Source organism: Balaenoptera borealis (genome assembly GCF_965194805.1).
Source record: "Balaenoptera borealis genome assembly, chromosome: 3".
NCBI lineage: Eukaryota > Metazoa > Chordata > Mammalia > Artiodactyla > Balaenopteridae > Balaenoptera > Balaenoptera borealis.
The window spans coordinates 107,286,058-107,306,186 of NC_138866.1; the positions used below are offsets into that span (position 1 = coordinate 107,286,058).

Genomic DNA, 20,129 nt, shown 5'->3' on the forward strand with positions numbered 1-20,129 from the left:
AGCATCCAACTCTTAGTTGTGGCATGCGGACTTCTTAGTTGCGGCGTGCAAGTGGGATCTAGTTCCCCGACCAGGGATCGAACCTGGACCCCCTGCATTGGGAGTGCAGAGTCCTACCCACTGGACCACCAGGTAAGTCCCTGTGAAAGCTTTCTTAGACTCCCCAGCCTTCTAGGCAGAATAATCATTCCACACAGTGTTTTGACGACTTCTCCTCACTTATAGCACTTAAGCTAGACTATGAGCCTTTTAAGAACAGGGATCATGTTTTATTCATCTTGATTTTCTTGGCAATATTACATGATCATTGGCACTTTAAACGAACCTAATATCTACTTAGAGGAATTTTTTAAATACCTATGTCATGTGGTAAGTTATTGCTTGCCTGTCCTTTAAATAAGTAAGATAAGTAAGTTGAGTTATTTAATCAGTTTTCCCCTTTAGCACAGAAGTTATATAGATAGAAGGAACCAAAATCCTTAATCTGTTTCCGCCTACCCCCTGACTCCCCTGATTTTCCGTGGGTATCATCCTGTATCCTCCTAGGCTGCTTGGGGAACAGCAGCCTCAACAAAACTAAAGTAAGCAGCCTTCTTCTTTCCCCATTTCATACCCCTTTTACAGGGTCTCTTTCCTCACTTTATATTATCCTATGAAGTACATACCTATTAATTTGTTGGAGCTGAGATTTGAAGCCAAGCAATCTGACTCCAGAGACTGTGTTCACAAATATATCTGGAAGGGGACAGATAAATCTAGGTCAGGTCTGTGTTCAAATTCTGACTCTTGACTTTTTAAGACACATCTGTTTCAAACCCTGCAGAAATCTTCAAAATCAGGCCTATTAGCCTCCTTTGTACTCACTAGTCTTAAAGCCAGTTAGTTCTGCACAGCCTCTTTTCTCAACTGTAAAACAGAACAATTTCTCTCTCTTAAAATTGTTATAAAGATTAATGTACTTAAATTGTCAAATACATAATAAACACTCAATAATTTATAACAGATTGTGGATAACAGACTAGGGATAACTTTTTTTCTTACCAGCCAAGAACTTTAAATGTGAAAAAACACCCCTTTAAATTAGGAAGGCCCCTTAATCCTTATAAAAGTAAACATTTTTTGATTCTCTCCCAATTATAATGCTGATCCTACCATAAGAACTGAGATCAACCTGGACTCAGAATGGCCCAGAGTGAAAAACATGGAACAAACAAAACTTCAGAATACATAAAATAATATAACCATAAATTCCAGATAAGACTTTGGAAATTGTGACATGTTCTCCTTGGAGATTCATTAGTTTACTCATTTATCAAGGAAGATTCAGGAAGTTAGACTTAATGGGAAGGACCATATTTGGACAGTCAATGATCTATATTTAAAGCTATGGCATTAAATTTTAAAATTAAGTGCAGTAGAAGTCAAGAGCATAGGACCAAGAAAGTCAGCCAGGCTGAAGTCAGCACCTTCAACAATGTCAGGGTCATGTAGGGGAGTAAAGAATAATTTTCCTTCTACTACCCTTCTAAGTTCTTGGCTGGGGCCTTGTACAGAAGACAGATTAATAAGAGAAAAACAAATTTATAATATGTTTACATGGGAGATAGGGAAAAATTAGTAACTCACAGAGGTAGCTTAGAATTCTGGTTTAAATACCATTTCAGTTAAAGACAAAAGAAAGTGTGTGTGGGAGACCAGTTATGCAGAAGTAACCATGAAAAGTACAGTAAACAAGAGCAAAGTTTGTTATGCAGATTAAAGTCTTTAAATTGGTGCCTTCTCCATTGATTAGATTCTCTTGTGATTTAGTCCTCCTCTTTCTGGTAAAGGAAGATTTCCTTTATAAGTATAAATTTCCATTACAAAAAAGCAACTTTGTTTCCAGAGCTTCTTCTGTATCTGCTATTTCTCCAAATCTTATTGCAAAGAGGCATATTTTGGGGTGGCATATTCTGCTACCCTTCAGTCAACTCAGGCAAAAGGTGACAGCATTTAAAGGATTCTTCATCCTTTTGAGGACTTTTCTTTGGGCTGCCAACTTTACTAAATAAATCACTATAAAGAAGTGGTGATACTTTAAATAAAATATAGTAGCCTCTGAACCCTGGTGTTCCACTGAATGTCCTAGTCCTTAAAATATGGAACTAACTGGTTACTAATAAGTATTGTATCAGCAGTACTTCCTATTTATTGGAATATTATCATGTATCAGACATTGAACTGTTTACATTCTTATTCTTACTTAATCCTCACAACAATTTTAAGAGATTGATACTATCACAGTTAAGGAAACAGAAACTTGAAAGATTAAGCAACTTGCAAAAAGTCAGTGCTAGTGGCAACTTGAAATTTAAAACTGAACCTGTCTAATACTCTATAGTCCATTCTCTTTACTTCACAATTATGGAAGCATTCACAAATTTGCATACCTAATATGTTCCAATGACCTCCTTCCTTTTTAAACCACTTCTTATATTTCTGATATTTTTCATCTACATTTCAGGTATCCAATCAAAATTTGAAGCCTGGGATCACTAAAGATTTGCTCCTCTTCTAGATGTGTTGTGGTTTTAGTCCTTACAGTTAGGTCTATGATCCACTTCAAGTTAATTTTTCTTTTTCTTTTTCTTTTTAATTGAACAAATTTGATGTGTAACACTGTGTAAGTTTAAGGTGCACAGCATGTTACTTTGATACATTTATATATTTAGTATGATTGCTCATAATACGCTTATATTACCTAATTATAGTACAATATTATTGTCTATATTACACTGTGCATTAGATCTCTATGGCTTATTTGCTACTTGTTACAAGTTTATACCATTAAGTACCATCACTCTTTTTTTTAAATTAATTAATTAACTAATTGATTTATTTTGGCTGTGTTGGGTCTTCATTTCTGTGTGAGGGCTTTCTCTAGTTGCAGCAAGCAGGGGCTACTCTTCATCGTGGTGTGCAGGCCTCTCACTATCGCGGCCTCTCTTGTTGCGGAGCACAGGCTTCAGACGCGCAGTCTCAGTACTTGTGGCTCACGGGCCTAGTTGCTCCGCGGCATGTGGGATCCTCCCAGACCAGGGCTCGAACCTGTGTCCCCTGCATTGGCAGGCAGATTCTCAACCACTGCGCCACCAGGGAAGCCCAAGCACCATCACTCTTATTCCCCACCCATCACCATCCCCTAGTAACCACCATTTTACTGTTTTTTACAGTTTTAACTTTTTTAGATTTCACATGTAAGTGATATTGTACAGTTCTTATCTTTCTCTGTCTGACTTATCTCAGCATAATTTGCTCAAGGTCCATCCATGTTATTGCAAATGAGAGAATATCTTCCTTTCTCATGCTGAGTTATATTCTGTTGTTAATATGTACATATCTTTTTTATCCATTTATCGGTTGATGGGTATTTGGGCCGTTTCCATATCTTGGCTATTGTGAATAAAGCCACGATAAACATGGGAGTACATATATTTCGTCTGAATCCTGTTTTCATTTTTGGGGGGTATATACCCCAAAATAGAATTGCTGGATCCTATGGTAGATCTATTCTTAATTTTTTTAGGAACCTCCATATTGTTTTCCATATTGGTTGGACCAGTTTACATTCCCATGTATAAGGGTACCCTTTACATCACATCCTTACAAGCACCTGTTGTCTCTTGTCTTGTTGGTGATAGCCATTCTAACAGGTGTGTGATGATATCTCATTGTGGTTTTGATTTGCACTTCCCTGATGATTAGTGATGTTGAACACCTCTTCATGTGTCTGTTGGCCATTTTGATGTCCTCTTTGATAAATGTCTAGTTCAGCCCATTTTTTATTTGGATTGTTTGGTTGTTTTGTTACTGAGTGACCAAGTTCTTTGTATATATTGGATATTAACCCCTTATCCAATACATGGTTTGCAAAAATTTTCTCCCATTCTTTACATTGTCTTTTCATTTTGTTAATTGTTTCTTTTGCTGTGCAGAAGCTTTTGAGTTTGATGTAGTCCCATTTGTTGATTTTTTTTCTCTTTTAGTTTGTGCTTTGGCATCATACCCCCAAAATTATTGCCAAGATCAATATCAATGAGATTCTTCCACATGTTTTCTTCTAGGAGTTTTATGGTATCAGGTTTTAAAAATTCAAAAATTCTTTTTGAGTGAATTTTTGTGAGTGGCGTGAAATATAGGGGTCCAGTTTCATTTTTCTGCATGCATTTTTCCAGTTTTCCCAGCACCATTTGTGGAAGAGACTGTCCTTTCCCTTTGAGTATTCTTGGCTCCCTTGTTGAATATTAGTTGATTGTATATGTTGAGGATTAATTCCGGACTCTCTATTCTGTTCCATTGGTCGATGTGTCTATTTTTGTGCCAGTACCATACTGTTTTGATTACTATGGCTTTGAAGTATAGTTTGAAATCTGGAAGTATAACACGTCCAGCTTTGTTCTTTTGTCTCTGGATTGCTTTGACTATTCAGGGTCTTTTATGGTTCAACACAAATTTAGGATTGTTTCGTCTATTTCTGTGAAGAATGTCTTTGGCATATTGAGGGGTAATGCATTGAATCTGTGAATGGCTTTGGGTAGTATGTCCATTTTAACAATATTAATTCTTCCAGTCCATAAGTATGGGATATCATTCCATTTGTTTGTGTATTCTTCACTTTATTTCAGTAAAGTTTTGTAGTTTTCATTATACAGATCTTTCATTTACTTAGTTAAATTTATTCCTCAGTATTTTATTATTTTTGATGCTATGTGAATGGGATGGTTTCATTTCTTTTTCAGATACTTCAGTGATTTCGTATGTTGATTTTGGAAGGCAGCTATGCTCACCACTATACCACCAATGCTACACTGTATGTTGATTTTGTATCCTGCCACTTTACTGAAATTGTTGACTAATTCCAAGTTTTTTGACCAATTCTTTGGGATTTTCTATATATAGGATCATATCATCTGCAAATAATGACAGTTTCACTTCTTTCTTTCTGATTTGGATGCCTTTTATTTCTTTATCTTGACTAATTGCTCTAGCTAGGACTTCCAGAGCTATATTTAATAGGTGTGGTGAGACTGGGCATCTTTGCCTTATTCCTGACCTTAAGAGAAACATTTTCAATTTCTCACCATTTCATTTCTAATTTTATTTGAGTCATCTCTTTTCTTCTTAGCCTAGCTAAATGTTCATCAATCTTGTTTACCTTTTCAAAGAACCAGCTCTTAGTTTTGTTGATTTTTCTATTGTTTTTATGGTCTCTATTTCATTTATGTCTCCTCTGACCCTTACTATTTCCTTCCTTCTGCTGACTTTGAGCTTAATTTGTTCTTCTTTTTCTAGTTCCTTGAGGTGTAAAGTTATATTATTTGAGATCTGTCTAATTTCTTAACAAATGTGTTTATTGCTATAACTTTTCCTCTCAGAACTGCTTTTGCTGCATCCCACAATATTTGATATGTTGTGTTTTCATTTTCATTTGTTTTGAGGTAACTTTTAACTTCCCTTTTTCTTCTTTGATCAAATGAAGTGTGTTGTTTAGTTTCTACATATTTGTACATCTTCTCACTTTCCTCTTATTGTTGATTTCTATTTTTTTTACCATTGTGTTCAGAGAAGATAGTTGGTATGACTTCAGTCTCCTTAAATTTACTAAGATTTGTGGCTAATCGTGTGACCTCTCCTGGAGAATGTTCCACGTGCACTTGAGAAGAATGTATTCTGCTCCTGTTTGGTGGAATGTTCTGTCTATTAAGCTCATTTGTTCTAACATGTGGTTCAATACCAATGTTTCCTTGTGGATTTTCTGTCTGGAAAATGTATCCCTTGCTGATAGTGGGGTTTTGAAGTCCCTAACAATTATTGTATTGTTGTCTATTTCTCCCTTAAATCTGTTATTAATTGCTTAATATAGTTCAGTGCTAGGGTGTTGGGAGTGTATATATTTACAGTTGTTGTATCTCCCTAATGTATTGACCCCTTTATCATTATTTAATTACTTTCTTTGTCTTTTCTTACCCTTTATGACTTGCAGTCTTCTTTTGTCTGATATAACTATGACTAAACCCGCCTCTTTTCATTTCAATTTGCTTGGAATATCATCATCCATCCTTTCACTTTGACCCTATGTGTGTCTATAAAGCTGAAACGAGGACCCCCCCGATGGCACAGTGGTTAAGAATCCACCTGCCAGTGCAGGGGGACACGGGTTTGAGCCCTGGTCTGGGAAGATCCCACATGCCTCGGAGCAACTAAGCCCACGCACCACAACTACTGAGCCCGCATGCCTAGAGCCCGTGCTCCGCAACAAGAGAAGCCACCGCAATGAGAAGCCCATGCACTGCAACAGAGTAGCCCCCTCTCACTGCAACTAGAGAAAGCCCGCATGCAGCCAAAAATAAATAATTAAAAAAAAATAGAATCTGTAATTTTAAAACTCCCTGCAAACAAAAGTCTAGGACCAGATGGCTTTCCTGGGGAATTCTACCAAACATATAAAGAAGAACTTACACCTGTCGTTCTCAGACAATTCCAAAAAATTGAAGAGGAGGAAACACTACCAAATTCATTCTGCAAGGCCACCATTACTCTGATAACAAAAGCAGACAAAGACACCGCAAAAAAAAATTACAGGCCAATATCTTTCATGAATATAGTTGCAAAAATTCTCAATGAAAAATTAGCAAACCAAATCCAACAATACATAAAAAGGATAATACACCATGATCAAGTTGGATTCATCCCAGGGTCGCAAGAATGGTTCAAGATACGCAAATCAATCAACAAATCAATCGACATTAATGTTAATACCACATTAACAAAAAGATAAAGACAAATCTGCATGATCATCTCAATAGATGCAGAAAAAGCATTTGACAAAATTCAACATCCGTTTATGATCAAAAACTCTCACCAAAGTGGGTATAGAGGGAACATATCTCAACATAATAAAGGCCACTTACAACAAACCCACAGCCAACATAATACTCAACAGTGAAAAGCTGAAAGCCTTCCTACTAAAGTCAGGAACAAGACAAGGATGCCCACTGTCACCACTTCTATTCAACATAGTATTGGAAGTCCTAGCTACAAAAATCAGACAATAAAAAGAAAAAGTATCCAAATTGGAAGGAAAGAAGTAAAACCATTACTATTTGCAGAGGACATGATACTTTATATAGAAAACCCTGAAGTCTCCACACAAAAACTATTAGAATAAATAATTTCAGCAAGGTAGCAGGATACAAGATTAATATACAGAAATCTGTTGTGTTTCTATACACTAATAATGATATATTAACAAAAATAAACAATTGGGCCCTAATTAAACTTAAAAGCTTTTTCACAGCAAAAGAAACCACAAACAAGATGAAAAGACAACCCTCAGAATGGGAGAAAATACTTGCAAATGAAGCAACTGACAAAGGATTAATCTCCAAAATATACAAGCAGCTCATGCAGCTCAATATCAAAAAAACAAACAACCCAATCAAAAAATGGGCAGAAGACCTAAATAGACATTAGGCTGAGTAAAAAACTGAAACTCATTAGGTTGGGTTAAAAAAAAAAAAAAAAAAAAGATAGTTTTAAACTGAACAGTTCCCAGAGGTATGCAGGGCAATAAGTTCAAGCTTCAACCAGCCAAAGCAGAGAGTTCCGGGTGATCAGCTAGGGCATACATTGTTGACCACAAAGAAGCCACCCCACAATATTATGATTAAACTATCCCTTGAATGAACAAATCCTGAAAACAAAGCTCATATTTATCAAACTGATCAACAAATAACTTAAATGCCTTATATTCCTTGCAGGAAGACAACAAAATCCAGACATTCAACAATACAGCATTCATAATATTCAGCATCCAGTCAAAAATTATTAGACTTGCCAGAAACCAAGAAAGTGTGATCCCTAACCAGGAAGAAACCTCAAACGAAAGGGACTGTAAGAGATGTTAAATTAGCAGACAAGGACCTTAAATACTATTGTATATATATGTATTTAAAGGCAAACATGAACATAATAAAGAGAGAAATCAAGAATATTTTTAAAAAACCAAATAAAGCATTTAGAGATTTAAAAAAATATGTGAAATAAAATTTTCACAGGATAAGATTAACAGTGGATTAGACATTGCAGATGAAAAGACTGGTAAACAGAAAAGCAAAAAGATTAAATGAATAAAAAAATAAACAAGTTCAGTGACCCTTGAAGCAACATCATCTTAGAAAATACATGTAAATGAAGTCTTAGAATAACAGTATGGAGTGTAGAAAAAAACAAAAAAAGATGGCCAAAATTTTCCAATTTGATTAAAAAAAAAAAACAAGTTACAGAGCCACAAAGCTCAACAAATCACAAATAGGAAATACACACACCAACACACATCATAATCAAATTGCTAAAAACCAGTGATAAATAGAAAATCTTAAAGCAATCAGGAGAGGAGAGGGGGAGGAATATCTCACCTTTGCACCTCCCCACCCAGAATACTTGTTAAAGTTATTCAATAATGCAAGACCCCTAGACAGTGTGCTGGCACCTTAGTAGCTGTCACCACATAACACATGCCAAGGGACTGATACTTTGGACAAAGGGTTCACTGTGTTGTACCAAGGAGAGAGATTCCTTTGGTGCTAAGTCCCAACCCAGATCCTTTGGAAAGGAAAGACAGCCACCTAGGAGTAGACCATGCCCCTTCCCTTCCTTTTCCCATAACCACCTAAAAGGTTGGCACTATGAGTCATCAGGCAGAGATACAAAGTGAAAGCTGTGGCTTCCCCCATGAAGCAAAAGGCAGATCTGTAGCACAGTAGTTTCCATCTTTTAAAAATACCATGGTATTTCTGCAGCACAGCAAAGGGATTAGTTCAAACCTAACTTAAGCCAAGGGTCCTTAAACCAGACAACCATTGCCACGAGAGAGGTCCCTAAGCCTAACAATACTGATTTAAGGCTCTCTGGAGGAAAAAAATATGAGCAGACTAAAGGACACCCCCCACCCCAGTATATCCAGTGTCAAAGGAAGGAAGAAAAGGAGAGAAGGAGGGAAGAAGGGAGGGGAAAATGGAGGGAAGGAGGTGAAAGGGAGAAAGAGAGGGAGGGAGGGGAAAAGTCAAGGAAAGAGAAAGAAGGAAAGAGGGGGGAGGGAGGGGGAGAGAGAAAGAAAAAGAGGAGGGAAGGAAATTAAAGGAAAAAGAAGAAAGAAAAGGAGAAAGGAAAGGAAAGGAGCCTGGATACAGGAGAAGCTAATAAAATAAATGAATACACACACAAACACACATTATTAAACTGAAACAAAGATTCATAGTTTGAGCCAATTGGAAATCCAAAATTTGCTAAAAGAACTTATATAACAAAAAGATAAAAACAGAGCTGATTGGCTCTTGTGCCTCTACAATGTGCAGGTTCTGAATTTAACATTTACTAAAATGTACCAATTCGCACAGCTTCATGGACTTAACACTGGGGTTCAAATTAGTTATACCTGGGGATCTCACTAAATTTGAACATGGTACCCCAATAATCATAGGAGAATAACTAAATATAAAATAGAGGGAAAATAGTTATGCCTCACTTAAACTATAGCCTTGCTTAAATTTCCCATAGCCAGCACACGCATTGCCCTAAAATATTCCAAAGTGAGCATAGACACCCACTTTAAGTCTTTGGCACTTACAAATTGGCATGACAAAACGAGACCCCACAGACTACTAGTTAAAGTATTTAATGTGGCCCAGTGAGGGTTAAATACATTTTCCATGGATGGAAACTTATTATATAAGACCGAATTAATGAACAGGTTATTGCTCCCACTGCTTCTCCATTTGACAGCCTACTTTTGCCTGTTCTTAAACCTACAAAAAAATCATGATGCCTCAGAGTGCCTTACTGCAGTCTTAATTCTTGTGGTCCCATCCATTAAGGCCTGCATACCCAATACTGAATATTACTGAAATTACTAATGCCATCCAGTCAGAGACTGGTAAATATTTAGCTACTATAGATTTCCCTAGTATGTTCTATTTGGTGCCTATTTACGCAGCCTCTCAACCACAGTTCACCTTCACTTTTGAAGGGACGTAATACACCTTTACTAGGCTAACCATGGGGTCTCTCAACATCTTTGCCATCATACACAATCTTTGCAGACAGTATCTTAACTGCATTCACCTTTCTCCAGGAGCATCAGTATTACATTGCATTGATGACATCCTCCTCTCAGGAGATTCATTTGACATATTTATTAAGGACACACAAGTCCAACATCTTTTAGTCCTTTTTGAATTCTGAAGGCAACATATTACTCAATTACAAGTTTTACTTAATGTCACTGATGCCACTACTTATAAATCAGCCCATCTTAAATGGGGTTCCCTTCAACAAAAGGCTCTAGAATCTGTACAAACTAAAGTCAACAGGCACTTCCTTCAGTGCCTTTAGAGATTCCTTTGCTGTAGAGGCTTTGACAACTCCCCACATTCCTCCTGGAGTCTCTGGACCACCTAAGACGGCCATAAATTGTCCATAGGCTTCTAATGCAAGAAACTACCCTTCTCAGCCTCACGCTATATATACCATTAGAGCAGAAATTGCTGGTCACATACTGGGATATCCTGGAAATACAGGCTCTCACAGACCCTGAGCCTGTGACCTTCAGTACCCAACTGCCCATTATGCCTTGAGTCATGGAAGCAGCACCCCACAAGCTTGGCACTGCTACTGAGGCCTCCGTGATGCAGAATGGAGCCAAACCTGGGCCCACTGGTTTATTCCTGGCGTATTCCACCTGAAAGAGAAATGGCGTTTTGCTCTCAGTCCCTTACCAGACGTCACTCCCCCTCCAGACCGCTTGGCCCCCTGGGGAGCCACTTGGGATTAACTGAGTGAACAGCAATGGTGAGCTCACAGAGTGTACAGCATTGCCACCATCACAAGTGAGGGAGCTCCGTGCAATGTTGCTGCTTCACCTCCTAACTGAGATGTCCCGATGAAGGATGAGACACAAGGGTCAGCAAAACTGGCCAAACTGCAGGTAGTCATCTTAGCACCAAATGCACTAGTCAGCAGATTGCCCCATCTGCACATTTTTATGAACGTTTGGGCCATTGCCTAAGAGTTGCCCCCTCCTGTCAAGGTGAAGAACTCAGAACCTCTTGCCTTACAGATATCCAAGATATAAATCAAAGTCACACATGCCTCTACATATATTAAGGTCATAATACAGAGCCTCACCAGACACTCATCCCCTTCAAAGTTCCAGACATTACTGATAGTCACCAAGGCACACATTTCACTTCTCAAAATACATACTTCTGGGCTCTGGGAAAAGGCCCTCAACTGCACTTTTATCTTCCCAAAGGTCCTGGACAGCCAGTTTAATGAGAGACATAATGGTCTCTTCAAATAACGTAATTTTACTCTAGTCTGCAAATAGACCCCTAAATGGGTCTCTATCTTGCCCCAGGCCTTAATCTCTCTTAATTTAAGTCTCCTTGGATAACTTACACCTTATACCAACTTAAAACAACTTTCCAATGCTTTTTCCTATCTTTAGAGGCTATGTTTTTCCTCTATGTATATGAAGACTCATTATATATGAGGCCCTTTTAATAATGTCTCCCTGTATCTTTATGGATTTTCAATTCTGCCCCCAACCCCATAAGGGTAGGAGGCTAGATCAAGGATGCATAGTCCTTTTGGACCCATTAACTATGGATTATCTGTCAGACTAGGCACCTGCCCATCGGATAGGGGACCCTTTTGAGCCTGAAATTCCACTACCTGAAATCTTCTTCAATATCCAGATAATAAAGGGGTGGGTAATTCTGAGCTCTCACGCCAAGCCCCTCAAGGAAATAAAAATTAGTTGTCCAGGGCCATTTCCATAGACAGTGTGGACTACCAAGAAGGGAAATAGAAAATCCCACCTAGTGAATGAAAATTACATTCAGAGATAATAATAAAATCAACACCACCATATCCCATAATGATGAACTCAAAATCAATATCAGGCAACAAAAGCCTGCAAGTGCAGCTGCGCACCATTCCATTGGCTATTTGTTTTGTTATTTTTGGTCTGTGTGCTTTTGTTGGTTTGCAGTCTGGAGGCCCAAACCCTCCAAGTAACTCACTGTTTCAACCAAACACAGCAAATGTTGAGGCCTGCATACCGTCAAGTGTGACTAATGCAAGCTCTGCAGCCCAAAGGTCCTGCCAGCTTGTCTGCCAACAATCAAACCAACTCATAAAGCAAAAGGCCCATAATAATTGGCTTAATTGGAGGACCTGTCTGCAGTTTAATTCTAGATCTCTAACCACCTCAGCCATGGATATTTAAATAACAAACAACCTGACTGTTAATAACATGCACCTAAATCAGGCCATAAGATTTAAAACCTATTTGTTGCAGAATTCCCTTCACCACCCATCTGGGGAAAACCTTGGACTGTTGGGAGTTTTTAGACTTGGCCAGCCCTATATGGGGGTTTAAATGTGCCAACTGGGTTCTGGTACTTTGGCCCAATTATGGCAGTATCATGGATGCCAGCATCCCTTTTGCTAGCTGTGTACCCACAAAGCTTCTTGACTTAAGCTTGCAAGTAAAGCTCCCAGGTCCAACATTGCCTTCAAATTCCACAAGCAGCTTATTCTTCTTATACCATAAAGTCAGAATAACGTGAGCCCTATCAATCTGAGTGGGTATCCACTTAGGAAGGACGCACCAGTCCCACATCCCAGATGCCATTGCTGTGGTCCAGGAGTTCACCACTAGATGACATCGCCTCAGACACCATCTCTCCTGTCCAAGATCTGTGCACCAAACGCTGAGACCACTGCCCAAACTACGCCCATGGGTGGCCTCCCCTAAGCCACTGACAAATTAGACACAGGTCACTTATTGCTTTTCCTCTTTTGCTATGAGGGGTCCTATTATGTTTCCTGAGCTTGCTGTTTATGTGGCCCATGATCCTAGTATACTCCTTGCTCTCTGCCAAAATATATACCTTTATACTCCCATGTCTAATGGGAAACCCTGTTTCCCAGATAGCACTACAATCTGTGTCATTCTAAAAATTAATGAAAATTATTGCTTTCCCCAGGAGGCAACTACCTCATATGAGTCCACTCCCCACTGCATTCTCCTACTCCCCCCTCTGGCTTGCCACTTCTCACCCTGCATGTCTGACCATGGCTACCACACTACCCTTGCCCCTTGGTTACAAATACTACTGACATTTATATATACCTTATTGAACTCTCAGTTCATTCCCTCCAACAATATAACTGCAGAACCTACCACCAACCTACCACCATGACCCAAGAAATACACCAAGATATTGTCATGAAAAATATAACTTAGACTTTTAACATACCTGACAACTCCAAGATATTGTTAGAGACCTCAGAAATTTCAGATCTGTTTTCATGGCTAATGCCATGTAAATGGGGAACTTAGTTATGGCCAGCCCATTAGGACTCCTTGCACTTCTGTTTTCTTCCTTTTCACTCTCAAAATATTTTCTATGCCATTCAGGGCAACTTATGCTCTACTCTCTAAAATTCTCCTCTACTATTCAGGCCACTCAAATACCCCAAATAACTGAACTCGAAACTGATGATAAGACATTAGGGGTCAATTGTAATATTTTTTAAAATGCTATCTTAAGATATTTTTTATTGAGATATAATTGACAGATAGGAACTGTACATACTTAAGGTGTACAGCTTGATGTTTTGACATTGTGAAATGATCACCACAACCAACTAATTAACATACCTGTCAACTCACATAGCTACCATTTTTCTTTTCTTTTCCTTCCTTTGTAGTGAAAACACTTAACATCTACTCTCTCAGGAAATTTCAAGTACACAATACAGTATTGTTAACTATAGTCACCATGCTGTACATGAGATCTCCAGAACTCATTCATCGTGTATAACTGAAACTTTGTCCCCTTTGACCAACATTTCCCTATTTTCCCCTTCCTTCTGTCCCTGGCAACCATCATATTCTCTGCTTCTATGAAATTGACTATTTTAGATTCCATATATAAGTAAGATCATGCAGTATTTGTCTTTAAGTGTCTGGCTTATTTCACTTAGCATAATGTCTTTCAGGCTCATCCATGTTGTACCAAATGGCAGGATATCCTTCTTTTATAAGGCTGAATAATATTTTATTGTTTATATGTGTATGCACACACACACACACATTTTCTTTATCCATTCACCCATCAGTGAACATTTAGGTTGTTTCCAAGCTACAATAAACATAGGAATGCAGATATCTCCTCAAGATCCGGACTTCATTTCTTTAAAATATATATTGAGAAGTTAAAAACACTATCTTGATCAATTTTAAACCCCTGGCTAGTGGCAAGTCAGTTTCCCTTCTTGAGTGGCTAAATCCACACCCAACCACTTCCCTTACTGGGCTCTCACACTCCAGGCCACTATGCACCCAACCTAACTGCCCTGGGACAAGGTACCAGACAAGTAAGACAGTCCCTATGCCCCTAGTTAAATCATTCAAATTAGCCAATCCACAGAATAGTCCTGAAACCTAACTGACCACACCTCATTTACCATATATAGGCTGCCCCCTACAGCTCTAATTTGTTGTTACCCTGTCCCTGGGTGCAATCTCTCATGGTACTGCCTGGAAGCTTTTTCTTGTTCAGAGCTGTAAGTAACAGAGTTCTGCCTTTCATCTATCCAAGTATCATTGTATCCCACCATCAAAAGAATCTTTAAATGTTATAAACAATTAGAAAACGGCCTATAAAAAATGATCTAAGCTTCTACCTTAAGAGGAGAGAAAGAGCAAATCGAACCCAAGTAAGCAGACAGAAATAATGAATGATAAGAGAAGGAAAAAATGGATAGAAAATAGACAAATGATAAAGAAAATAATGAAACAAAAAGCTGGTTCTCTGAGGGTAGAAAAATTTTTTAACTACTTTAGCCAGGCTGACCTAGAGAAAAAGAGAAAAGACACAAATGCCAAGAATGAAAGAGGTGACATCACTAGAAATCCTACAGCCATTAAAAGGACAATAGGGAATGTATTAATAATTTTCTGCCAATAAGTGTGATCACTTACATAAAATGGATAAATTCCTTGAAAGACACAAGTTACCAAAATCAGTTTCAAGATGAAACAGAAAATCTTAGTAGCCTTATGTCTATTTAGAAAATTGAGTCTGTACATTTAATACCTCCTCAAAAGAAAATTCCATGCCCAAATGTCATCACTGGTAAATTCTATCAAACATTTAAGAACAAAATAATACCAATCTTATACAAACTCCTTCAGAAAAAGGCAAAGGAGGGAACATTTCTCTATTACATTTATGAGGCCAGTATTACCTTCATAAGCATTACAAGAAAAGAGAACTACAGACTAATATTCCTCATGGAAACAACACAAAAACCTTTAACAGCAACAATAATAACAACAAATGAACAAAGAATGAAGACTCAAACTTTCTGATTTCAAACCTTGCTACAAAGCAACAAAAATAAATATGTTACTGTCATAAGGATAGACATATTGATCAATGGAATAGAATTTAGAGTTCAGAAATAGAACCATATGTCTATGGTCAGCTGAATTTGACAAGGTGCCAAGACTGTTCAATGGGGAAAGGATTATCTTTTCAACAAATGGTGCTGAAACAACTGATGATACACATGCAAAAGAATGAAATTTGACCCTTACCTCATACCGTATAAAAAAAATTAACCCCAAATTGATCATACACCTAAATGTAAGAGCTAAAACTGTAAAACTCTTAGGAGAAAACATACTGGTAAGTCTTCATGACTTCTGGTTTGGCAATGAATCCACAGAAATGACACCAAAAGCATAAGCATCAAGAAAAAGAAGTAGATTGTACTTCATCAAAATTTAAAACTTTTGTGTTTCAAAGGATACCATAATAAAGTGAAACAACCACCCACAGCATGGGAGGAAATATTTACAAATCATATATCTGATAAAGGACTTCTACCTAGAATATATAAAGAATTCTTACAACTCAATAAAAAAAGGCAAATAACAATAAAAAATGGACAAAAGGTCTGAAGAGACATTTCTCCAAGGAAGATGTACAAATAGCGTATAAGCACAGGAAAAGATGCTCGGCTTTATAACTCAGAAAAATACAAACCAAAACCACAATGAGATACCATTTCACATCCACTAGATTGGCTAGAATAAAAAGAGAGTAAATATTGTAAGAAAAAGGAAAAATCAGAACTTGCATATACTGTTCATGGGAATATAAAATTGTGCAGCCAATTTGGAAAACAGCACGACAGTTCCTCAACATAGAGTTACCATATGGCCCAGCAATTCCACTACTAGGTGTATACCCAAGAGAAATGGAAACATATGCCCACATAAAACATGTTCAGGAATGTTCATAATAGCATTATTCACAATAGCTAAAAGATGAAAACAAACCAAATGTGCATCAGATACATGTATAAGTGAATCACATTACTGTACACCTGAAACTATCACAACATTGTTAATCAACTATACTCCAATACCAAATAAAAAGTTAAAAAAAAGAGAGAAAACAAATGTCCATCAACCAACTCTGAATGAATAAACAATGTGATATAACCGTACATGTAACATTTTTCAGGCATAAAAATGAAGTATTGATACATGCCACAACAGGGATGAACCTTAAAAACATTATGCTAAGTGAAAAAAGCCAGTCACAAAAGATAATATATGATTTCATTTACATAAAATGTCCAGAATAGCCAAAACTATAGACAGAAGGTAAATTAGTGGATGCTTAGGATTAGAGGCAGGGGAGGGAAATGAGTGAGTGAGGTGACAATTAAAAAAGAGTACAGGGACTTCCCTGGTGGTACAGTGGTTAAGAATCCTCCTGCCAATGCAGGGGACATGGGCTCGATCCCTGGTCCGGGAAGAACCCACATGCTGCGGAGCAACTAAGCCCGTGCGCCACAACTACTGAGCCCGCATGCCACAACTACTGAAGTCCACGCACCTAGAGCCTGTTTCTCTTGTTCTCTGCAACAAGAGAAACCACTGCAATGAGAAGCCCGCTCACCGCAAGTAAAGAAATCCTGTGTGCAGCAACGAAGACCTGACACGGCCGAAAATAAAAATAATTAAAAAAAAAAAAAGGAGTACAGTTTCTTTTTTTTTTTAATATAAATTTATTTATTTATTTTTGGCTGCGTTGGGTTTTCATTGCTGCGTGCAGGCTTTCTCTGGTTGTGGTGAGCGGGGGCTACTCTTTGTTGCGGTGTGCAGGCTTTTCATTGCGGTGGCTTCTCTTGTTGCAGAGCATAGGCTCTAGGCGCACGGGCTTCAGTAGTCATGGCACATGGGCTCAGTAGTTGTGGCTCGCAGGCTCTAGAGCGCAGGCTCAGTAGTTGTGGCTCACGGGCTTAGTTGCTCCACAGCATGTGGGATCTTCCTGGACCAGGGCTCGAACCCGTGTCCCCTGCATTGGCAGGTGGATTCTTAACCACTGCGCCACCAGGGATGACCCAGGGTTTCTTTTTGAGGTGAAAATTGTAGTGATCGCTGTACATACCTGTAAATGTATTAAAATCATTGAGTTGTACACTTTTTTTTAGATTTTATTATTTTTAAAAACTTTTTTATTATAGAAAATTTCAAACATATATAAAAGTGGAAGTAGTGTAATAAACCCCCATGAATCCATCAATTAGCTTCAAGAATTATCAACACATGGCCAATCTCATATCATCTATATCATTCTCTTGTCCCCTCTCCGTTTTTTTTTAAATAGTAGGTCCTTGTTGGTTATTCATTTTAAATATAGTAGTGTGTACATGTCAATCCAAACCAAATAACTGGGTGAATTGTGTGGTATATGAATTATCTTTCAATAAAGCAGTTTTGAAACAAAAAAAATCCTTAACAAAATTGCAGTAAATGAAATCCAGCCACACACACACACACACACACACACACACACACACACACACACACTCCATAACCAAGTATGAATTTTCCCTGGTATGCAAAGTTGATTTAACATTTTAATATCAGTCAATGTAATTTCAGCATATTAGCAGAATGAAGGGGAAAATCTATATAGATACAGAAAAAGCATTTGACAAAATTCAACACCCATTTGCAATAAAAACTCTTAGCATATTAGGAATAGCAGGGAACTTCCTCAGCCTCATAAAGGGTATAAATGAAAAACTCACAGCTGACATCACACTTAATGGTGAAAGACTGAATGCTTTTCCCCTAAAATTGGGTACTATGCAAGAATGTCTGCCCTCACAACTCCTATTCAACATTCTATTGGTGATACTAGCCAATGCAATAAGGCAATGGGGGAGGGGAGGCATTTAGGTTGGTAAGGAAGATATAATGCTGCCTTTGTTGCCAGAAGACATGACAGTGTACATCAAAAACCTTGCGGCATCTCCAAAAAAGTTAGTAGAATAAGTATATTTAGCAACGTCACAAGATATAAGGGCTCAGCATACAAAAATCAATTATGTTTCTATGTAGCAGCAGTGAACAATCAAAAATTAAACATTTTAAATACCATTTACAGTAGCATCAAAAATATTAAATACTTAGGGATAAATTTAACAAAAATTGTTTAAGACTTATACACTGAAAATTAAAACACATTGCTGAGAGGTTTTAAAGAAGGCCTACTAAATGAAGAGATACACTAATTATAGTTTGGAAGATTTGATATTGTTTGTAAATGTCAGTTCTCCCCAAATTTATCTACATATTCAACATAAATCATTCAAAATTCCAGCAGCATTTTTTGGTAGATATTGGTAGGCTGATTTAAAAACTTACATGGAAATGCAAAGGGGTGAAATAAAGACTATGGTATTAGTGAAAATATAGACATACAGATCAATGGAGCAGAATAGACTTACATATATAGGGTAAGTTGATTTTTTTTAAACAAGGGTGCTAAGATAATAAATGGGGAGAAGATAGTGTTTTCAGCAAATTATACTGGAAAAACTAGATATCCATATAGAAAAAAAAATGTACCTCACCCCTTCCATGTATGCCATACATAAATCAACTTCAAATAGATCTTATCTAAATCAAAAAACTAAAACTATCCAAGTTCTGGACAAAAACAAAGAGAAAGGCATATGTGATCTTTGGGTAGGCAAAGATTTCTAAGACAGGACAAAACGTATGCATGAACCTTGAACAAAAATTGATAAATTGAAATTCATCAAAATTGAAAACTATTCTTCATCGCAGCAAGATCTTTTTTGACTCACCTCCTAGAGTAATGAAAATAAAAACAAAAATAAACAAATGGGACCTAATTAAACTTAAAAGCTTTTGCACAGCAAAGGAAACCATAAACAAGACAGAGACAACACACAGAATGGGAGAAAATATTTGCAAATGATGTAACCAACAAGGGATTAGTCTCCAAAATTTACAAACAGCTCATGTGGCTTAATATCATCAAAACAAAAAACCCAAACAAAAAATGGGCAGAAGGCCTAAACGGACATTTCTCCAAAGAAGACATACAGATGGCCAACAAACACATGAAAAGATGCTCAACATCACCAATTATTAGAGAAATGCAAATCAAAACTACAATGAGGTATCACCTCACACCAGTCAAAATGGCTATCATCAAAAAATCCACAAGCAACAAATGCTGGAGAGGATGTGGAGAGAAGGGAACCCTCCTATACTGTTGGTGGGAATTTAAATTGGTACAGCCACGATGGAGAAGAGTATGGAGGTTCCTTAAAAAACTGAAAAAAGAGCTACCATATGATCCTGCAATCCCACTCCTGGGCATATATCCAGAGAAAAACATGGTCCAAAAGGATACATGCACCCCGATGTTCATTGCAGCAATGTTTACAGTAGCCAAGACATGGAAGCAACCTAAATGTCCATCAATAGAGGAATGGATAAAGAAGATGTGGTAACTATATACAAAGGAATATTACTCAGCCATTAAAAAATGAATTAATGCCATTTGCAGCATCGTGGATGGACCTAGAGATTGTCATATTGAGTGAAGTAAGTCAGAGGAAGAGAAGTATCATACGATACCGCGTATACATGGAATCTAAAAATAAATGAAAGAGAT

At 37.6% G+C, this 20,129-nt stretch overlaps 1 protein-coding gene across 3 annotated transcripts in view; it reads left to right on the plus strand.

The window, feature by feature from the left end:
• Window positions 1-19,585, plus strand: part of MINDY2 (MINDY lysine 48 deubiquitinase 2) — a 122,999-nt gene extending 103,414 nt beyond the window's left edge. For 2 of the 3 annotated variants that reach the window (XM_082388110.1, XM_082388113.1), the window contains one exon: window positions 3-19,585. The gene's annotated coding sequence lies outside the window, so the exon portion shown is untranslated. The remainder of the gene's footprint in view (window positions 1-2) is intronic. The other variant, XM_082388111.1, reaches the window with a different exon arrangement.
• Window positions 19,586-20,129: the final 544 nt, after the last annotated feature.